At 40.7% G+C, this 20,494-nt stretch overlaps 2 protein-coding genes across 28 annotated transcripts in view; one reads left to right on the top strand and one right to left on the bottom strand.

Moving 5' to 3' along the window:
• The window catches only part of SLF1 (SMC5/6 complex localization factor 1), a 76,202-nt gene extending 63,490 nt beyond the window's left edge, over positions 1 to 12,712 (bottom strand). For 6 of the 8 annotated variants that reach the window (XM_081498701.1, XM_081498697.1, XM_081498699.1 and 3 more), the window contains exon 1: positions 8,011 to 8,108. The gene's annotated coding sequence lies outside the window, so the exon portion shown is untranslated. Of the gene's footprint in view, positions 1 to 8,010; positions 8,109 to 10,821; positions 11,590 to 12,460 lie in introns of those variants that run through there. The other 2 variants (XM_081498698.1, XM_081498703.1) reach the window with 2 other exon arrangements.
• The window catches only part of KIAA0825 (KIAA0825 ortholog), a 404,341-nt gene continuing 392,040 nt past the window's right edge, over positions 8,194 to 20,494 (top strand). For 16 of the 20 annotated variants that reach the window (XR_014056215.1, XR_014056216.1, XR_014056218.1 and 13 more), the window contains exon 1: positions 8,194 to 8,277. The gene's annotated coding sequence lies outside the window, so the exon portion shown is untranslated. Of the gene's footprint in view, positions 8,278 to 11,647; positions 11,772 to 19,863; positions 20,487 to 20,494 lie in introns of those variants that run through there. The other 4 variants (XR_014056223.1, XM_081498690.1, XM_081498693.1 and 1 more) reach the window with 2 other exon arrangements.

Here is a 20,494-nt window from a genome sequence, read left to right as displayed (position 1 = left end):
TTTCTCTCTCTATCCCTTATTACTCCTTACTTAAGGAGGAAAAGCTACTTGAGAGAACTGACTAAATATACTTTGCCAGACACATATGCATATTTATATGCAAATGGTTTGTATTAATGCTTGTTAACATGACCTATGGACCTGCCAGTAATAGTACTGTACTGCCTGGGTGTGTAAATCAATTCAGAGGTTAGGTAATAAGAAACACACTGGACTTGCACATCAAATCCAACTTCTCTAAACCAATTTTTGTTCAGTAAACAGGAAGATTCTTTGGCCTCAACCTACCTGATTTGTATTTCTCTACTGGCTCCAAAGGAGGGAAAGGGATATTAGGCATTAATCCCTGAAAATCCTAAAGTTCAAGATAAAGAACATACAGAAAGTGTCTTCAAGGATAAGGCTCTCCAGTGAAACAACTGTTATAAGTTTGGCCAGTACAAAATTATAAGGTGGCCACAGTAGGGCTTGGTGTCGTATGGAATAATCATATATGTAAAACACTATCATCAGTAAATAAATAAGTAGCTTCTTACACAAGGAACTCTACCACATTAATCATCCAAATTTTTAAACCACTTACATGGGTTAAGTAACAGCTTTTGAGTGATAATATCTATTAAGAAAGACTAGTATCAATAGTATACAAAAACTTTACAAAAACATGCTGCTGCTAGAAATCATGATTTAGTCTAATGCAGAACACATATTAACACACAAAGCTGAATGGGAATTATAAGGCATACCACCAAAACAAGGGAGAAAAACCGCTATCACTAATTCTAGGGAATGACAAAGCCTTTGAGAAAATTTCCTTGAGAAAATAATAGGTCTTTTTCGAAACACGGAAACCTATCTGTGAATATCACCTTGGTATTCTAATGGAAAAGGCAATCTAATTGTTTTTACAGTTCCTGAAAGTTATTTTCATCAGAGGAATACAAGTGTTTTAACCATATACATTTCACCTACTACTTGTATTTTATTTGAGTCTGAAAAAATTTAGTAGGTATTTCAAAAAAATGTTGCCAAAGAAGGGAAGTTTGAGTAGCCTTTAAAACCTAAAATCTTTCTCATCTGGCTATTTTTAAGTGCTTGGACTTCCCTGGTGGTCCAGTGGCTGAGAATCCGCCTGCCAATGCAGGCGACATGGGTTCAACCTCTTGTCCAGGGAAGATTCCACATGCTGTGAGACAACTAAGCCCATGTGCCACAACTGCCAAAGCCCACGGTCCCCAGAGCCTGTGCCCCACAAGAGAAGCCACCGCAGTGAGAAGCACGGGCACCATGAGGGAGCAGCCCCTGCTCGCTGCAACGAGAGAAAGCCCGTGCAGCAAAGAGCCAGTGCAACCAACCTACCAACCAATAAATAACTTGGAAAAACAAAAAAAGAAAATTAAAAAAATAAAATAAAATGCCCACATAGAGCAACTACTATTAAGTAACAGGAAAACACAGAAAGCAACAACAACAACAAAATCACTGTAATGCTACCACCCAAAAAGTCTGATTTAAAGATTATTTTAGGGGCTTCCCTGGTGGTCCAGGGGCTAAGCATCTGCCTTGCAATGCAGGGAATGCTGGTTTGATCCCTGGTCCTGGAAGATCCCACATGCTGCGGGGCAACTAAGCCCACGTGCCACGACTCCTGAAGCCCATGCGCCCAGAGCCCGTACTCCACAAGAAGAGGAGCCACTGTAATGAGGACCCTGTGCACTGCAACTAGAGAGTAGCCCCCCAGTCTCCGCAACTATAGAAAGCCTGCACACAGAAACGAAGACCCAGTGCAGCCAAAAACAGAATAGAAAAAGAGTTGTTTAATAAATATTATCTTAAATTGTATTTTTCTGCTTCCTGAGAACTAAATATGTTATGAAGAAATTTAAGGGAAAGAAATCTATCATTATGTTCCTCTTCTAAATCAAGTTAGGAATAGCTATTTCACAATTTGAATGTTTATTATTAACAAGGTGACATTTTAACATATTTTAGATTGATGTACAAATTATTAAATGATTTGGACTTATTAGAGTTGTATATAATGCAAAGTTTTCATACTAAATCATACTGTCCTTATGATGGAATAAATACAGCCGCCTTGGATATTTAACAGCCTTTTCTGTCAAAGAGTCCACAGTAAAAGGAAAACAGGACCAACTGTGCTCAATGGTAGAAATCAAGAAAACCTTTTTAAAGCAACTTCTTTCCTTTGAAAAACAATGAAAATGAAACTGATATTAAACAGGCAAAGAGGAAAAGTGAATAAGAAACACAGGTGAAGAAGTTAGACTTCCTAAATCAAAGAGCATGAAAATATAAGTGTTAAAAAACAAATCAGAATATAGGAAATTAACAAGTTTATCAGAAAAACTGGACGATTAGCTAAACTTCCAAAGAATCTCAAATTGCAGTGACAGCACACAATAACTAGCAATTTTTTTTTTTAAAGAACAAATCCCATTAATCTAATAGCATTCTATAATAAAATGATCTACTTGAACAGAGTTTACAATACACTTAGCAATCCTTCTTACCACCACATCATATGACAAACTAATAACCACAGGTCTAAGTCATATAGTTACAAGGGAAAATAGTTATCTATAGATGCAGGAATAGGCATAGACATACACAGATATGATGTATTTGTTTATACTTGAAAAATTAGTGGTTTAATGTCTCTTTCTATGACCCTACAGGAGTAAGAAAACAATAAATAATAGGCTGATATACCAGTGAACCCAAAGAAACGTACTATACAAACTTGGTGTTAACACCTATCAATTACCCAGATAAATTCAAAGTGACGTTTTGTGCTGGTAATAGGTTCTGGGATATGGAGGATGAAGAGCTAACTGCTAGAAGTCTTCCCACAGGAAATAAAGTAAATAAACTGCGATGTAATTGTTCTAGTAGTATTTCCAGAAATTAGATATTTTTCTAGAACTTGTAGGGGGTAATTCTTGACATATTCACACCGAAGATACTACCCTAACATGATAACAGGAAAAGAAAAACAAAAGACCCCACAGCATTCGTTTTTAAGTTAAATGCATTATCTTAACTGTCAAAAGTTTAAAAATATATGAGATTTTCAGTTAAAGAAGATGCTCTTATATTAATTTTCAAAAATTTTGCAGTAAATTAAAAAGCAATCTAGTTGCTTACCTTGAATCATATAATACACACAACTAAGGAGATTAATGAGTTCGAACAGAGCTGGCATTTACGAAGAACAAGCAACTGTCCCTGTGGTCTGGACTTTCCCAAAATATCTCCCACATGGGCCTATCCTTGATGCCTGACATTCCTCTGCAGTTGGTGCCAGTTAAAAATGCAAATTAACCTATAGCACTCATCATAATTAAGGACACTAGAGTAGGTTTTTAGGTCTATGAATTCTTTACAATATGATACATAGCTAGAACACCTTTGAAGAATACAAAACAGCTAGAATATGTTGAGAATTCAAAGAAACAGAGGCAAGAATAGCAATATGAATAGAAAGGTATGGTATGGGAAAGAGTATGTAAGAGCAGGGTGTAACAGTTGGGTGAAAGAGAAAAGTATGGCGAAAAGAAGTGCAAGGATGCTTCAAGAGGTCTGGGATTAGAAAATAAGGATAAACCTTCCCTACTCTGTATTACAATTTCTTTTATGATCAGACACAGATTATTATAGAACTATGAGAACATAACGCATTTTAAAAATTGTATGCTATTAACTAAGATAAAGTATTTATTAAAAAGTTTAACTAATGTTTGTATTTAAGAATTAAAATTTCCCTCAAAATAATTTTTACTGATTTATGTTTTAATTTTAATTAACACATGGTGATAGAAAATTTGAAGAATATTACAAAATATATAGAAAGGTTAAAATCTTTAATTCCTTCACTCTAATACCACTGTTAATATTTGGGGCTAGGGGAGGGGTCTGACTTGAAGGTTTTAAGGATGTGTGTAAAAAAATATTAAAAAAGTATATATAGTCTGTATCTTAATTTTCATGTAAAATGATATCATGGTCTTTTTCTACACTACTGAATATTTTGCGATTTTAAGGCAATAGGTTGAAAACTAGTAGTTTCTTAATGTTTGCCACTTGAGTGAACTATTTTGATTTTCAACCTAAGGAAAATCACCAATAAAACTTCCTTCTTTTGGAAAGGACATACTAAGCCTTAAATTCAATCCATATTGCTGCTTTGAATTAAAGAGTTTAAAAGATTTTCATGACTTGACTTATCTAAAAGCATTTAACTGGGAAAGTAAATAATACTAAAACTGAAGTCAATTCAAGTGTTGGATCCCAGTTTAATCAACACTACAAAAGGAATACACAAATCACAGAACTCACATTGTTCGAGTAAAATCCTGTTTGGCTCCAAACACTATTAAAATCAAGAGGAGTTTAGGAATTCTGCACCCTCTTCCCCTATGAGGCTTCCAAGGTGGCTCAGTGGTAAAGAATCCACCTACCAATGAAGGAGATGCAGGTTTGATCCCTGGGTTGGGAAGATCTGGAGGAAGAAATGGCATCCCACTCCAGTATATTTGCCTGGAAAATTCCACAGACAGAGGAGTCTGGCGGGCTATAGTCCATGGGGTCTCAAAGAGTTGGACACAATTGAGCACACATGTACATGCACACTTGGCCTAGAAGCCAAATCAGGCCTCTGGCTTAATATAATTCAGCTGGGCTTTAGAAAAGAAAAAATAAAAAATTTTAAAGCTACAGTATCTTTTCCTGTCCCATCCTTCAAAGATCAGGGATCCAAAGCATTAAACTGGGAAAGTAAATAATACTCAAATTGAGAAAAGTCAAAGTGCTGGACCTCAGTTTAACCAACACTACAAAAGGAATACTCAAAATCATAGAACGCATACTGTGGAAGTAAAATCCTGTTTGGCTGAATGCTATATCATCAAGTGGAGTTTAGGAGTTCTGCACCCTCTTGGCCTAGGAGCCAAATTAGGTTTTTTTGGCTTAATATAATTCACCTGATCATTAGAATTTTTTTTCTTTTAAAGCTATAGTATCTTTTCCTGTCCCATCCTTCAAAGATCAGGGACATGAATATGTGTATGTGTGTGCACATGTGCGTGTGTAAATTATTTGACTAAGGTCACCGATGGTGAGACTTCAGGGATATTCTTACCTCAATGGCATTGTTTGGGAAAGAAGCAGTCGTATCGGTCTCTCTGATGACTGATCTAGCAGAACAGGGAAGAGGTAGAGTGTGCGTGTGTAAATTATTTGACTAAGGTCACCGATGGTGAGACTTCAGGGATATTCTTACCTCAATGGCATTGTTTGGGAAAGAAGCAGTCGTATCGGTCTCTCTGATGACTGATCTAGCAGAACAGGGAAGAGGTAGAGTGTGCGTGTGTAAATTATTTGACTAAGGTCACCAATGGTGAGACTTCAGGGATATTCTTACCTCAATGGCATTGTTTGGGAAAGAAGCAGTCGTATCGGTCTCTCTGATGACTGATCTAGCAGAACAGGGAAGAGGTGGAGAAGTGGCAGAGCAAAGTGCCCGTGGTGAGGACGGGATGAGGACTCAGGGAGATACCCCGTCTATTTGGGCACTATACAAGGCACAAGCTGGGCTAGAGATGGTAGTTTTAGGGATAAAGGGGCCTTAAGGGAAGCAAGGTGAATGAAAGAGATGTTGAGGGGTAAAAGATGGACAGAAGACATTGGTTAGCCATGGGGGATGAAGTCACACCTGCTTTAGTATTCTAGGAACTTTGTATTACTTAGTAGGAGTAAACGGTTTAAGATTGACATAGCAGGGTTCTGCGGTTTATTTACTTCATATATGTTCATTTCCTTCTCAAAAATGAAACTGGTATTTACAGTTCTTGTACAGATGAGAAGGGGAATCTGAGAGATTAAAAAGTAGCTCAAGGGTACACAGCTAGAAAATGGAGAAACCAAGATTCAAAATCTAAGTCTGTGTCTGCAAAAACTATATGCCTTTTCTACAATACACTTTGACTTTAATTTCAGAATCTAGTTGGATACTTCTAACATTATAATTTTACAAAGCAACCTACTTTCAGAGAGGAAAAGAGAAACCTTATAAGATAAGGAATCTACTTTGAGGGTGAGGAGACATTTAGTTGTATCACTGAAAATATCTAAACATAATTACAAATTAATTTCAGAAAAATAATATCAGTGTCTAAAATTTCAAAGCATTTTTTTTTTCAAAGCATTTTTAGGAACAATCCAACGAGTGCCAGTTTTTTCTTAAGAAAAGTTTTCATTATTTTCCTCTCTAAGTGGATTTGGTATTAATGATTCACTAGACTAATTCATATGGGCTTTTCTTCTCTATCAAAAACAAAACAGTTTATTTCAAAGTAATTCTGGTATCAAGAAAGTAAGTAAGTGAATTTAAAAGTCTCAAGAATATTTTACTTTAAAGCAGTTAAGAGGCTTTAAAAGGTAAGAAATAGTACACAGTAAATTTTAGAGCACATATTTCCTTTTAGCATATTTAAGGAGAGTCAAATAATAACATACTGTTCTAATTTATATTTCTGAGAGAGGGTTGTTTTTTCAGAGCCTATATGGAATTACTGATTTTATTTTTAAGATGTTTTCCTGAAATAGTGTATTTACAGTAATTAACCAGACAAATACTGTTCAGTTATACTATTGGTTTTCTTAAAAATGGTTTTGGACATTAGTGGAAATATTCAGAGTTCTGAATCTTGACTATGAAAAAACCCACATCTGACAACCTTTTCAAAAACTGTTTAACATGATTCATGCTTTCTGCTAATGTTAAATGATATAATTAAACTTAAGTCAATAAGGCAAAAGAAAATCTATTTAGAAAACAGATCTAATAGCATATTTTGCATTACTGAAGGCTGTCTTCACAATAAAAATTTATATATTCAAGTACTTAAAACATCCTAGTTCATTTAAATTAACACGGAGTTAACTTAAGACATAACCAAGGTAACTCCCCTATCCACCTAAACACCTGCAGGACGGGTTAGTCAAACTTGCCAAAAATGGGAACCCCTTTGCACATCAATAGGTATCTCGAGGAAATGAGGCATCACGTAATAACACAAGCCCCCAAAAGTTTACAAGACACAAGAGCCTGTCACACCTACACTGGAAATTAGGTTTAAATTTTCATTCCTTCTGTCTCAACAATAACTGTTCTTTTCTGGTATAGGATATTCATTCGTACAAAAGAGCTTGACGCTTCCAAAAATCAAGCTTCATCTGATTTCCGGGTCAAATCTTGATATGAAGTACTCAAAACATATCAAGTTTTCTGTCAGTCTTTAATCAGAGAGGCTTTGGGAGAAAAAAAAACAAACTCAGGATAATCCCTTCGCCTTGGTCCCTGCCTTCACATAGCTGAGATACCATAATCCCCAGAAACACAGCCCGCCCCAACCCCCTCTCTTTAGGGAAACGTGTGTGTGTGTGCGCGTGTTTAAATGCGTATTTCAAGGCCTACAGGAGCCGCAGAGAGACGTTCTTGAACCATTTGGGATTTGTTTAAAATTCTACCAGGAAGAAGAAAAAAATAAATGACAGCATCTGCCTCTTCATAGGAAGGTAGGCCTGGGGGAATTCCCAACCACCTGCATTGACGCTAAGTTATGGAAAAGCAGCCAAGAAGCCAGGACTCGGGGAAACGCGTCCCAGGCGGTTCTATGGAAACGAGAGACGCGGGTGGCCTAGCGCCTTCCCGGCAGGAGAACGAGCTGTGCAAACGGGAGGCGAGGGAAGCCGCTCCAGCCCCCAGCACAAGCAGAGGCGCGGGGGGGCCCGTTGCCCGCCGCCGCACGACCCCGCCGACGCGGACGAGCCGCGGCCGCGGGAAGCGCCAGAAGCAAGCGCGGCCACCGTTCCCCCGCCCCGGCGCCTTCCCGCAACCTCACGGCTCGGACGCCGCCGAAACTTCAGGAGGTAACACCCCCACACGGTCAGGGTGAACCCCGCGTCTTCCGAGCTGAGACCCTTTACCTTCCCGGCCGGGGTTTCTGGGGCGGCTGCCTCCGCGCGGCGGCCCCTGACAGGGAGGAAGAAGACCGCCACTGCGGCACCGGTGGCTTCACGAATCCAGGATCTGGGAAATAATTTCCCGCCGCGCGCTCCGCGGCCCCGGAAGCGATTTGCCACTTCCGGGTGGTTGTCAGTGACGCTCTCGAGCCGTCGTCAAGGTCTTCCGAGCGGGTTGCCCGGCTGGATCCGGACTCACGGGCCAAGCTCCTGCTAGCTCTTGGGAGACTGGTGAGTGATTTTTTTTTTTTCCTGGGTTGCCTCCTGGACCTGGTATTTCCGTCCACTCGAGACTCCGTGCAGCATCTTGGTCTGACCGAGAAGTTAAGCGGGAGAGGGTTGAACTCGGAGTCCCCATCCAGTCCCGTTGGCTCTTGACCCTCTGTACTGCAGGACAAGGCCTTGAGAGTCCGACTTTACCGTCTTCTCAACCCAGTTTCTGTCTTCAGCTCAGAACTCGACCTCAGGTCCCCAAGTGCCCCTGGGTAAGACCGAAGACACCATCTACTGCGACTTCGTTTAGGACAGTCTCTGTACCGGTGGTCAAGGAGTGTCCACACTCACCCACAGGCAGGGTGGCGGTCACCCTTGATTTTCGAGAGCTGCTTTACCATCTTTTTGCTGAGTATGGTTTCCGTCATCTTGGAGTACAGTGCAGGGGAGACAAGCAGCCGGCTGAAGCGCACACCATTTCTATTTTTGGAAGTGGGATAAGGGAGTCGGGGTGGGGGTCGTTCCTGATTGAGAACTCAGCGATACCGCCGCGGTTTGAATTGGGTGAGAATGGTCTTTGTTCCATGAGCTAATTGAGATAGGAGAGCAAGCTTAAAATTTCATGCGTGGGTTTTAGATACACAGTTTTACTTTTTGGAAAGGAGTTGTCAGGAATAGATGTGCTTTCAGAAAGGAGTACCTCTGGACTCTTCCAGGCTTCCTAATGAAAGCTTCAGGAGAATTTCAGATGGGGGTCTAAGCAGAATTAAAGAGAATTTACTTCGGGTGAAAAGGTAATGTGAGGAAATGTGCTCATGTGGTTGAAGATTTTAAAAATGTGATGAGAGAAGCTCTTTTTGGTGACTTCTGTTTCTTGAGTCGTGCAGTTTGTTCAGGTAAGTGGTTTTCACTTACCACCTTACACTAAAACAATCACGTGTTCCATAAGCGGCTGCTTTTTTTTTTTTTTTTTAATTTTTTTTACCCCCAGTTAGTTCTACATAGTTCTAGGGATAACTACCATAAAGAAAAATGCAGTATGTTCAATTCAAGGACCCTGATGTATCAGGCAAATGCTTTGTTATCTTTTGAGAGTAATGGAAGCATGTTACCTCCTGGTTGATCAACAATTTGAACTTTTGTAACCTCACTTGGTCCCGATTTTGTCATTTTTATTGAATCTTGTGGTTTTTCCTTATTTCTTCAGTTGCAAGGATTGTAAATAATTTAAGAAAAGTTGCCTTGTTTTTATATAACAACTAGTTGTCAGATAGGCAGTGTTTTGGGTTTTTTTTTTTAATCATTACTCTGGACTTGTGACCTCTTTTCAAATTAATATAGCCAGCCACTAACATTAGCCACGAATAGCTGCTATCTGCCAGGTACTTTACATTTATCATTTTATTTAAATTTCCTACAGTTCTACAAGGAAAATCGTATCGTCCCCATTTTGCAAACATTTTATACTGAGACTCAGATGTCCTTACAAGTTATACAATTAAATGGCAGTTGAGTTTTGAACCCAGTTTCCCTGACTCCAAACTTGGGCTCTTTTTACTATGCTGTCTACTTCCTTTCATAAATGACAAAATCATTCTTTTCAGTCTCCAGTAAAATTGGATAGTATATCACATTCCAAAGGCAAATGGATAGCAAAACTTGAGTGTAAGAGATTTAAGGAGTTAAGGAATTAATTCCTTAATGTGTTAAGGATTAAGGAATGTGTTAGGGATTTAAAGAATCACTACAAAGAATTTTGACATATGAGTAATCCAAATTTTTTTTTATATTGATCCTTAGCCAGTTTTATCATCCTTACTCAAACAAATACAAGCAATCTAGAGACCATCAGTATATTAGCGACCCTAAGACCAGTGTATCAGACCGGTGTATCAGCTATCTGTTTAGGCCGCTTCTATTTGTGTGTATATGTAGAAAGAGAAAATGAATAAATGAGCATAGATTCATAAAACTGAACTTTGTGATGCCCAGTAAGGAATTACTATTTACTGGCTACTAGGAAACTATTATTTGCCACTCATGTAACCCTCAGACAGATGGTGATTAGCATATATTTTTGAGTATGCTTAACTAAACCTGCCCTTTCCAGTAGTCTACTGTATGTAAAGAAATAGAATAGCTTAATTGTCAAGGAATTTACTAAAATCTAGTTGAAATGACCAGTACTAGAAATGACCTAGAACTTAATTCTAAAGAATAACTGGTTTTACAAAAAGACACAAGTATATGTGTACAGCTCATTTCAAACACTAATGTCCATTACATTGTATTGACTTCTCTGTGAATCATACTTGCTTTGCACATCCCACAGGTAGATCTCAGTGATTTTTTTCCCGACCAAATTTCAGTGCTTATAAAGCACTGTTTTATCTGTTTTGTTCATTTCGTACTCAGCATCTGGCATGTACTATGGGCTCAATACATGTTTATTGAATGAACTTTTTACAAGTTATTTATCCACAGAGAAGTATTGGTACATGTATTTTTTTTTTTAAGGGACTTACCACATAAATAAATGCACACTTATTTATCGTTACTCACTTTGACCCTGCAACGTAATGTCCACTCGACAACCCATCCACAAAAGGCAACATGCTATCCTGCAAAGAAGAGTGGACAGTGAGACAGGAGATAAGAGAACACCTAGTATTTGTTATTGCTTCCTTTCTGCTGTGCAGTGTTACATTCAATTCTCACAGCACTGTAGGCCTTTATCATTCTTTTAAGAATGAGAAAACAAAGATAAGCTTTCTAAATCTTCGTAGGTTACATACAGTCATTAAGTGCCAGAGCTATGATTTGAACCAATGCTGATTCCAAGGACCATAGTATTAACCACTTTGCTATACTGCCTCTAGCTGGATTTTAATCCTGGTTTATCTACCAACTAGGTCTAAACACAGGGAAATTTATTCCTCTGAGCATCTCTCTCATCTATAAGGGTGGATCTTTTCTGGCTCAAAAATCCTCTCGAGTATTATCTGAATGTAGCCATGCTAACGTGCTAGAAAATTTTCCTGAGTGGAGTTTTACATATAATGAATGTAAATTTATTATATTTTACATGTCAATGATGTACATTACATCATTTAATCCAACCCTTATATGTTGATAGAGTACAATTATGATTTTGTGAAGGAAAGAATAAGACTCGAGTTAAAAATCTCAGGCATGTATTTGCTAGTTTATGACCCTGATAAGTCACTGATTCTTTGTGAGCTTAGTTTTTTTTTTTTTTAATCTAACATAAAATGGATGTAGAAGAATGCTTTCTGGGTTGAGGTAGCTTTAAACACCCTGCCTGAGCCTGACACATGCCATTGTTCTGTCACTAAGTCATGTCTGACTGTGTGTGACCCCTTGGACTGTAGCCCGCCAGGCTCCTCTGGCCATGGGATTTCCCAGGCAAGAATACTGGAATGGGCTGCTATTTCCTTCTCCGCTGGATCTTCCTGACCCAGGGAACAAGCCTGTGTCTCCTGCATTGGCAGGTGGGTTCTTTACCACTGCATCACCAGGGAAGTCCCACCTGACAGATAGTTGGCCTTAAATATATATTGATTCTCTTCCCTTCCCCCAATCTCTTAACAATAAAAGGTTGGTGAATGTAAAAATATTTTATAGGCTAGCCAAAGGTGAAGAATCTTCAGTTGTAGTTCACTAAGAAAGAGCAAGTTATACCTACAAATATTTATTGTATGACCAACAATTTGCATATAATTATTGAACAACAAAACGATGGGGAACACAGGAAGTTTTGCTTTCAGTAGGACAGATGAAGAAAGATTTTATTTAAAAAGGTAATGGTGAGTTTGGGCCTTAAAGGATGGCGATTTTGGCATTGGAGGATGCAAAGTTACCAGAAAAAATTAATGAGTACGTATTAGATCTGTGGGATGGATTGAAGGCTAACGATAAAAGGTGAAAAAGCTGAGTTCAGCTCAAGCTGTGGGTAACTGTGGTCCCGTTAACGATGTTAGACTTTCCACAATGAGTAATGGTTTTTGTGTATAACCAGGGTGGGGTGGAGGATGGGGTTGGCATTTGATTTCTTTTTTATGGAAATTATACCCATTTGTTATAGAAATGTAAGAATATAAGAGAATATAAATAAGCCAAAAAGGAAAAAAAAAAAAATTGCACATAATCCCATTCCAGACCCAGCCAAGCACCTACTTACTGGACACCAACTCCAGCCAAATCCCTCCTGGCTTGAGTACCTCTCTCCATCCTAGTGGACAGTGAGCTGTGATTGGCCACTCAGGTTGGCTCAGAGGTAGGAAAGGGCTCTGAGGGGTCACGTGTCCCAGCTTCTGGGTCCACCTTAAGGGGCTCACATGGGGACTGGTCCACAGACACACAGTTCTGACTGAGTGAGGGTCTCTCTACGGGTGTATTGCTTTTAATGATGTGGATGCTGTCACTGGCACTCAGGTGTGATGGCAGCAGGCTTCTAGGAGTGGGGGAGGGGGCACTGTCTAGAGCTACGAGGTTTTCGCACCCCTCCTTCCTGTATCCTCCCTGCCTCCTGTCCCTTCCTGATGTCTGTGGTGGTGATTTAGTCACTAAGTCATGACCGACTATTGCAACCCCATGGACTTAGCCTGCCAGGCCCTTCTGTCCATGGAACTCTCCAGGCAAGAATACTGGAATGGGTTGCCATTTCCTTCTCCAGGGGATCTTCCTAACCCAGGAATTCAACCTAGGTCTCCTGCATGGCAGGTAGATTCTTTACCTGCTGAGCTATGAGGGAAGCCCAACCCCCTACCCAACTTTGAGCCTGGGCTTCCTTGATAGCTCAGTTGGTAAAGAATCTGCTTGCAATGCAGGAGACCCCGGGTCAATTCCTGGGTCGGGAAGATCCGCTGGAGAAGAGAGAGGCTACCCACTCCAGTATTCTTGGGCTTCCCTTGTGACTCAGCTCATAAAGAATCTGCCCGAAATTCAGGAGACCTGGGTTTGATCCCTGGGTTGGGAAGATCCCCTGGAGGAGGGAAAGGCTTCCCACTCCAGTATCCTGGCCTGGATGGTTCCATGGAATGTGTAGTCTATGGGGTCGCAAAGAGTAGGACACAACTGGGCCACTTTCACTTTCCCCATCTGAAGTCACAGGGTGGACTGGGTAGGGGGACCCTGGGCTTTCCCCTGCCCAGGAGTGGCTCCAGAACCCCTCACCCTTCCCCTCCTCCCCCTGGTTCCCACCCATGGTGTGGCATATCTGGATTTGCCTAGCTTTCCTGACCTGCCTGAGCCTGGGTCCCCCGATATCACTCCTCTCTGCTCCATGTCCTTCCACAATGCCCTCTCTGTAGAAACAGAAGACAAAAAAAACAAAGCAGACAAAACTAACCATCTCCCTTCTAGGGTCTGAATACGGCTGAGTCGCTGGCTGAGTCTCTGGCTGGCTGCTCCACATCCAAGTCAGGGCACTACTGCTAGGCTGTGTCCTTTTAAAGGAGAGTGAAACACCAGTGTTTGGGCATTAGAAGCGATGAGTCTGCAGACTGCTGACTCACCTGATCAGGTGACTCTAGTTAAGGGAAGTTTTTGAGTGGTGAACTCAAAGGCTGCAGCTGAGTCAGGAAGCGAAAGCAAAAATCCTCATAATTCGATTAAGTTATATTAAAAAGCCTCAGAAAGTGGGCAGAGAATACTGCTTTCCAGCCTCAACTGCTAATGTGTTATTGGAGGCAGGTTTTTGAAACAGTGCTTCAGCTATTTCCTGGTAAGTTTTGGTTAAAATACAAATAGATAAGAGGCAGCTCAAGAAATAACCTTAATTGTATTTTATCTATAACATATATTACACTTACACACACACACTCATAAAGAGAGAATGAACATATATGGCTGTTGAAATCATTTAGGGGATTCTTTGTTGAATAAAGTTCTCAAGACATTGTCTAAAACTAAAAAAGGACACAATTGTCATTTGATTAGTTTGGCAGATCAGTGTAATGTGAAACAGCTGAATTCAAAGAAGACCTATGTGAGCTCAGACTTACGAACTTACACAAGATGATCTTGAAAGAGTTACTTAAATTCTTTGGTCCCCAATTTCATCTGTAAAATGGTAGTTTCAACTTCATGGATTTATTAGGATTAAATGTGATAATGTGTGAAAGCACAAAGAGGCATCAGAAAAAATTTGTTGGGGATCTGTCTACTTTTTGGTGTTATTTAATAAAATCTAATTGCTTTAAAATAAGGTCTGCAGCTCCATGAAATTAAACAGACTTGAGTTCAAATCCCAGCTCTGTCACTAGTTGCATCATAATGGGAGTTACTTTTCTACTCTCTTTGTTTCTTTATTTATAAAATAGGAACAGTAATAACGTCTTAATAGGGCTTTTGTGAAGACTAAATGAAATAATGATGCCTAGAGTTTAACATGGTGACAATACAGGTGATTTGTTTGCTCAAATTCCCAAAGAAGCAGATACAAAGAAGGGAATAGATATGCAAGAGATCTGTGGGGGAAACTCTGTGAAGGATAAAGGAGAGGGAGCAAGAGGAGGAGGGAAGGACCTTCAGGCCTCAGTAGAGGTCTGACAACCTGTGCAAGAGGGGGAGAGAAGGAAGGAGGGTGAGAAGAATCTCAAAGCTCCTCACTGTCCTAAGAAAGCTTCACCAGGTCACGGGGAATCCAAGAGCCAGAGTCATCCGTTAGAGGAATCCTGTGTCACCCCAGTACTCAGTATGTTTTGGTTACTAGCAAAAATAATTCATCGTTGTCACATGCTGTGATTGACGAGTGTGTTTAAATCTCAACTTTGAATTTTACTGTCCACATCTCCCCTGAGAAAAGTACAGTCCCTGCTGCCAAGCATTGACATTAACATTTGAGGCACATGTTCTTAGACTAACAACTCCTTATATCTTATAATACAGTTTTGTTCGCCAGAGAACCATTGAGGAATCAATAGATCTGTTCCAAATTACAGCTGAAAAGTGTTAACATTAGCTAAGCAACTGATTTTTTGACATCAGGTGATTAAACACAAACTGTCTAAATTTCTAAATTCAGATAGCCAATAAATGTGACAATCTTAAAGAGCTGACTAATGTTACTCTCCATAGTGTGATATCAACCTCAACTTGAATGTTCATCTCCTTTCTTAGTGAAGGGAAGCAAAAAATATATGACCCCAAAATATGCCCCTTTGGCATTTGGAGTGTTTTGAGCCAAAGGCAGTCGAGATCCAGTAGAGTCAAGAAAGAGTTTTACCTCTCCCTTAACTACCTAAAAGAATTTAGATAGGGAGCCTATACAGAGCCAGGAGGTAGATGGCCTTCCCAGGGTCAAGCAATTGGAGATTCGTCCACTGTGGACTAATACTTCAAGATGAGAATAGCAGGACAGTTGAGAGAGGAGGCTGAGCCCTGCCCACACCACATATTTCTCATTCTGGAAGTGAGGAGACCTCCCCAACTACACTCATGCAGGAAGGCTGCTTGCAGGTTGAAAGGGGAGTGATGCTAGGTGATGCCACTACCTATGGGCCCTTTCAGTAGAATCCATCTTGACTAAGAGATGTGTATGCACAGATGGGAGGATCCTGAGATGTAGTAAGTACGGACTCTGCACCAGGGAAGTCAAAATAATTGGCCAAACAAAACCTGAAGAAATGCCCAATAAAAGTGCTTCCGTGGTGGTCTAGTGGTTAAGAATCCTCCTTGAAATGCAGGGTACACAGGTTCGATCCTTGGTCCGGGAAGATCACACATGCTGCAGAGCAGCTAAGCCCATGCTCTGCAACTATTGAGCCTGTGCCCCAGAGCCCAGGAGCCACAACTGCTGAACCCATCAGTTCAGCTCAGTTCAGTTGCTCAGACCCCATGGAGTGCAGCACGCCAGGCCTCCCAGTCCATCGCCATGCACCGCAGCTACTGAAGCCCTCGCCTGGAACCAGTGCTCCTCAGCAAAAGAAGCCACCACAGTGAGAAACCCACACACGCTGCACTGAGGAGCGCCTGCTCCCTGCAACCAGAGAAAGCAGCAGCAAAGACTCAGCACAGCCAAAAAATAAAAGTAATTCAAACTGCCAGGAGGGTGTCTGTCACTCAGCAACTCTTTCCCCATGTGTCTATCCACACATCCTGTGCTCTTTTTCCCACCTAATAAATACTCGTCTTCCTACTTTGTCTTTGTGGGAATTCTTCTGCAAAGCAGAGGGGCCAGGGCCTTGTCACTGACTGCTGGTCTCTGGGTGTGGATTTGGTGCTCTCACTGCTGTGACACGACATCAGTCTCTGGCCGGGAACCGAAATCCTGCTTCAAGCAACTGGCTGAGGACATCCAAGATTAGTACCGGGAAAGGAGCTATTATTACCAGAGAGAATTTCTACCTGAATGACTGATATGTATGGCAGGGCAAAGACAGGTTACCAAATACCAGCTCTTAGTGTCCTGTGATTGAACCTCCTCACAGGACACTCCAGGCCCCAATCCCTCTTGGCTCAGAGTGACATGTAACTTTAACTGTCTGACTTGCCTTTGAGTCTCACTGTCTTATGGAGCTCCCATGTGTATGCAGTGAAATTTGTTTTCCTTCTGGAAATCAACCTTGTGTGTAAGTGCTCAGTTGCTCAGTTTTGTCAGTCTCTTTGCAACCCATGGACTGTGTGTAACCCTCTAGGCTCCTCTGTCCCTGGAATTTTTCAGGCAAGAATATTGGGGTGGGTTGCCATTTCCTCCTCCAGGGGATCTTCCCGACCCAGGGATAAAACACGTCTCCTGCATTGGCAAGTAGATTCTTTACCACCGCACCACCTGGGAAGTTAATCTACCTTGTTGTCGTTTAGTCTCTCAGTAGTGTCTGACTCTTTGTGACCCCATGGACTGCAGCACACCAGGCTTCACTGTCTCCTAGAGTTTGCTCAAACTCATACCTATGGAATTGGTGATGCTATCCAACCATCTCATCCTCTGTCGCCCCCTTTTCCTCTTGCCTTCAGTCTTAGCCAGCATCAGCATCTTTTCCAAAGAGCTGGCTCTTCACATCAGGTGGCCAAGGTATCGGAGGTTCAGCTTCAGCATCAGTCCTTCTAATGAATACTCAGGGTTAGTTTTCTTTAGGATTGACTGGCTTGATCTTGCTGTCCAAGGAATTCTCGAGTTCTCCTGTACCACAATTCAAAAGCATCAATTCTTCCATGCTCAGCCTTCTTTATGGTCCAGCTCTTTACATGACTACTGGAAAAACTGTAGCTTGGACTACACGGACCTTTGTTGGCAAAGTGATGTCTCTGCTTTTTAATACGCTCTCTAGGTTTGTGATAGCTTTCCTTCCAAGGGCCAAATGTCTTTGAATTTCGTGGCTGCAGTTACTGTCTGCAGCAATTTTGGAGTCCAAGAAGAAAAAATCTGTCACTGTTTCCATTTTTTCCTCTTCTGTTTGCCATGAAGTGATGGGACTGGATGCCATGATCTTCGTTTTTTGAATGTTGAGCTTTAAGCCAGCTTTTTCACTCTCCTCTTTCACCTTATCATGAGGCTCTTTAGTTCCTCTTCACTTTCTGCCGTGAGAGTGGTATCACCTGCATAGCTGATGTTGTTGATACTTCTGGCAATCTTGATTTCAGCTTGTGATTCATCTAGCCTGGCATTTTACATGATATCCTCTGCATATAAGTTAAATAAGCAGGATGACAATATACAGCCTTGACATACTCCTTTCCCAGTTTTCAACCAGTTCATTGTTCCACATCCAGTCCTAAATGTTCCTTCTTGACTTGCATACAGGTTTCTCAGGAGACAGGTAAGGTGGTCTGACATCCCCATCTCTTTTAAGAATTTTCCAGAGTTTTTTGTGATCTACACAGTCAAAGGCATTCGTGTAGTCAATGAAGCAGATGCTTTTCTGGAATTCCCTTGCTTTTTCTATGATCCTACAAATGTTGGCAATTTGATTTCTGATTCCTCTGCTTTTTCTAAATCTAGCTTGTTTCTCTGGAGGTTCTTGGTTCATGTACTGCTGCAGCATTAAAGGATTTTGAACATTATCATGCTTAGCATGTGAAATGAGTGCAATTGTATAATAGTTTGAACATTGTTTGGCATTGCCCATTGAGATTGGAATGAAAACTGACCTTTTCCAGTCCTGTGACCATTGATGGTTTTACAAATTTGAGTGACATATTGAGTACAGCACTTTAACCACATCATTATTTGGAATTTGAAATAGTTCAGTTGGCATTCCATCACCTCCACTAGCTTTATTTGTAGTAATGCTTCCTAAGGCTGTCTTGACTTCACACTCCAGCATGTTTGGCTCTAGGTGAGTGACCACACCATCATGGTTATCCAGGTCGTTAAAACCTTTTTTTTATATATTTTTTTTTATGTATTCTTACTTCTGTTTTTTGATCTCTGAGTTGAGAAGATCCCCTGGAGAAGGGAATGGCTACCCACTCCAGTATTCTTGGCTGAAGAATTCGATGGACAAAGGAGCCTGGTGGGCTACAGTCCATATAAATCAGCCTTATATTGATTTAATTAATGCATCTGCCAAAAGAATCTAGAAGATAGAGGAAAAATGTTTACTTCCACTTCCCAGGTGGCACAATGGTAAAGAATCCACTTGTGTGTGCAGGAGACATAAGAGACTTGGGTTTGACTCCTGGGTCAGGAAGTTCCACTGGAGGAAGAAATGGCAACCTACCCCCATATTCTTGCTTGAAAAATTCCGTGGACAGAGGAGTATGGTAGGCTACAGTCCATGGAGTCCCAAAGAGTTGGGCATGACTGAGTGCACACACACACACACACAAACACACACACACACACACACATACATATCACCAAAGGTATCTCTTTGGTCAAACAGATCAAAGTATCATATTTTTGTCTCCATTCCCTTACCTCCTTCCTCTTTCCTTGTTTTTAATGAGGAAATGTAGCCATCAATCAGTTCAGCACTCTGTATGTGGCAGGTCATGACCCACCAATTGGTGAATAGTAGTATACAGTTTTGTTTCATTTATGTGCAGCTTTAGGATTTAGGTATTAAGTGTTTGTTACTGTGAATCAAAGGATTTAAATTTTAAAAGCAAGGGGCTTAGTCTAACTTTCTTATCTTTACAGGAGGAAATGAGGATTAAAGAGGTGATTTAGCCTGCCCAGATAACTCAGGAAACATGTGACTTGAACTAGAAGCTAGGTCTTAAGAATCTAAATTTAGGGTTCTTTTGTATCATGCATCCAGGAAAAGACTTTTTGTTTACACTACTTAGGCCACATGATTACTCTGTTTTCCAGTTGGTTGATATGAGTCCTTTTCTATCACTCTCATTATTTCTTTGCTAAGATTTTGTGGCCATTGAGTGTCAGGGAGGATGATTAGCAGCAGTTGTTTTTTAGCAGTCAGCAGCCATGCCCCATCCCCTGAATTTACTGTTTATTTTCCCTATGGGAAACAGCTAATTTTAACAGTTTAAATGTAGGGTTTCCCTAATTTAAACTGAGAAGTGACGGGAGTTCTTTTTGAAGAGCGTTATACTGGTAAAGCGTGAATTTTTACTAATAACTAGTAAATATTTTTCTTACTTCATTGTCATGACATCATTTACCCATTTTCTTAGCTTTTTAGACTTCTCAGCAGTAAAGAATCTGCCTGCAATACAGGAGACGAAGGAGACACAGGTTCAGTCCCTAGGTCAGGAAGATCCTTTGGAGGAGGAGATGGAAACCCACTTCAGTATTCAATGCCTGGAGAATCCCATGGACAGAGGTAGCATGGCGGGTTACAGTCCATTGGGTTGCAGAGTTGGACACTATTAGCAACTAAGCAACAACAACAAAGTACCTAGCCTAGCAGTTGATACAGAAAGTACAAGAGAAAAAGTTAAATAAGAGATTCCTAAGCATGGTACACAGATCCCTGGTGGGGACCCAATATTCTTCCAGTGGGTTTATAAGATAAAAACTATTTTCATAGTAATAAGACGTTATAAACCATTTCACTACGTTGACATTTGTACCAAATGCAAAAGCAAGCATGCCTAAACACAAATTATAATCCCCAAGCTGTATTAGTTGTACTCGTTTTCTGTTGCTACTGTAGTAAGTTGCCAACGTTAGGTAGTTAGAATAGGAAACAGGAGTCCAAAATGGCGGTGGCTATAAGACAAGGAAGGGAAAAGCCCGCGAAAATAGAACAAAGGAAGGTCAAAGGAAGGTCTAAGGACCGGAGTGAGGACTTCAGGTAGAACA

Source organism: Giraffa tippelskirchi, chromosome 6 (genome assembly GCF_054371585.1).
Source record: "Giraffa tippelskirchi isolate mGirTip1 chromosome 6, T2T-mGirTip1v1.2.pri, whole genome shotgun sequence".
NCBI lineage: Eukaryota > Metazoa > Chordata > Mammalia > Artiodactyla > Giraffidae > Giraffa > Giraffa tippelskirchi.
This window is presented reverse-complemented; position numbering and strand designations above follow the sequence as displayed.